The sequence below is a fragment of the Rousettus aegyptiacus genome, unplaced genomic scaffold (genome assembly GCF_014176215.1).
Source record: "Rousettus aegyptiacus isolate mRouAeg1 unplaced genomic scaffold, mRouAeg1.p scaffold_m13_p_11, whole genome shotgun sequence".
Lineage (NCBI taxonomy): Eukaryota > Metazoa > Chordata > Mammalia > Chiroptera > Pteropodidae > Rousettus > Rousettus aegyptiacus.
Genome location: NW_023416286.1, coordinates 69,838,279 through 69,840,645, shown reverse-complemented (window position 1 = coordinate 69,840,645; position 2,367 = coordinate 69,838,279). Strand labels below are relative to the sequence as shown.

The 2,367-nt window shown below is 37.0% G+C and overlaps 1 pseudogene; it reads right to left on the bottom strand.

Moving 5' to 3' along the window:
- Positions 1-1,983: 1,983 nt before the first annotated feature.
- LOC118609748 lies at positions 1,984-2,102 on the bottom strand (annotated as a pseudogene).
- Positions 2,103-2,367: the final 265 nt, after the last annotated feature.

Here is a 2,367-nt window from a genome sequence, read left to right as displayed (position 1 = left end):
CTAAATGGTAATATGGCCTTCTTTTTTAAACCTGAATAATATTCTATTGTATAGAAATATATATACCATATTTTCTTTATCCATTTATCCAACAATGGACGCTTAGGTAGTTTCCATACCTTGGCTATTGTCAATAATGCTGCAATAAACCTGGGAGTACAATATCCCTTTGAAATAGTGGTTTAGTTTTCTTTGGAAGTGGGATTGCTGGATCACATGGCAGTGTTAACATAAACGTAAAAGGTCTTTAAAAATAGGAGGCAACAAGTATTTTTGAGGTCATTAAGAATAGCACTAATTCAGACAGAAGCCCAAATAGTATTATGATTAGAAGACAAAGGCAACGGGTATTTATGAGGAGAAGAGGAAGGCATAGAAGGAAGGCATTTCTATTGATGCAGATAACATAACATAGCGACGTTAAATCTAAACAATGTTTTTTATTTTCAGTCCAGTAGTCATCAGTTCAGTAGTTATAATAACTGTTTTCTTATTATCTTTGCAAACAGTACTTTGGGGCACAAAGTTTCCCTAAGCTCAGTCGAAAGGTCATTTTGTCTTGTTTTAACATTCTAAGATTCGCAAAGCATTTCCTCTGGCATGGCAGCTTAGCCATTTTAAAGTGGCTTCATTTATATATATTTTTTTGATGAATTTTCATAATGTTTTTCATAGCAGCTATATTATTTTACACTACTAACAACAGGGTACAAAGGTTCCCTTTTCTCTACATCCTCTACAGTACTTATCTCGTATTTTTGATAATAGACATTCTAACAGATGTGAGATACTAAATCCTGTGGTTATGATTTACACTTCTCTGATAATTAGTGATACTGAGTCCCTCATTGACCTGTTGGCCATTTGTATGGTATATGTTGGCCAAATGACTATTCAGGTCATTTGTCTATTTGTTAATCTGTTTGTTTGTTTATTTTTGCTATTGAGTTGTATAAATTCTTTGTATATATTGGATTCTAACCCCTTATGAGATAGTTTGCAAATATTTTCTTCCACTGCATAGGTTGCCTTTGCATTCTGGCGGTGGTTTCCTCAGGTGGGAGCATTAAAAATTGAGGTGCTAGATATTCAGTCCAAACTCTTCGCTCCTCAGGGAGAATCTGGGAGTCAGGGGTTTCTCCTTGATCTTATGGCACTGCGCCAGGGATGAGGTTTATGGCGAAAGTATCTCAGCCTTTCTTACGTGACTTATATGGGTATTCCACCGCCCCATGTGTAGGAGTCACTGATCCACTAGTGTCTGTGTTTTCCTCAGAGGAATTTGTTCCCTGTGCAGTTATACACTTGGTGTGTCTGTGGGAGGAGGGATATTGAGGAACCTCCTATGTCACCATGTTATTTTTCATCTCTCCCCTAAATATATTTCCTTAATGTCAGTAATAAAATCCTTCAGAATTTCTTTTAAATGATGGTTGATTTATCGGCACAAGTCAGTAGACTTGATTAATACTGAATTTTATTTTTAATTTAAAGTTAGTGTTTCAACTTTAATCATTTTTTCTTCCTAGCATTTGTTGAGGGATTTGAATTTATTCTACTTAGAAGCTAATCAGTTATTCTCTCACTGTTTCTCAGATGCTAGCAGAAGACATGAAGCTCCTGGGACAGAGACAATGCACTTTATTACCCATGGCAAAGCAAGCAGAAGCAACATTAGAATGTTTGTATGCCAGCTCCTTTCCCCGCAGGTCCCACAGGGTGACATAACTTGGGCCCAAATAGATTCCTGAACATGCAGTGGTTTGCGTTGCAGGAGAGGAACACTGAGCTGCAGGAATCAGCCATTTTATTACAAGCAGTTAAACAATGTGCTTTTTTAATATTATTTTTATTTTATTCTATTTTTAATTTAATTTAATTAATTAATTTTTTTTAGGAGAGGCAACAGTTGGTTGACCTCGCAGATTGCAAGGACCTTGTCAGCTTACAATCCCCCCCCCTTTTTTTTTTTTAAATTTTTTATGCCTACAGCAGCTGGTCTTCCTAGATGGTCTCCCATCGAAGTACTGACCAATCCCAATCCTGTTTAACTTCTGAGATCAGATGGGATAGGGCTTGTTCAGGGTAGCATGGCTGTAGACTTAGCCTGCTTTTTTAAAGCCTAGAAATAAGTTATAAACAGAACTCTTAATGTAAACACAACTCTGAAAGAAGACCCAGAGAATAAATGGTCAAGGCCTTGAACTCTTGGCAGACCTAACAAGGCGTGTAAGAGTACAAATGTCCTATTGAGGACTATGCCTTCCAAAAGTGCTTACTCTACCAGGGCCTATAACAACGCTATGTATGCATTTACAGTTTTTAGCCCCATAACATGCAGCAGGTATAATATCCTAACACATATAC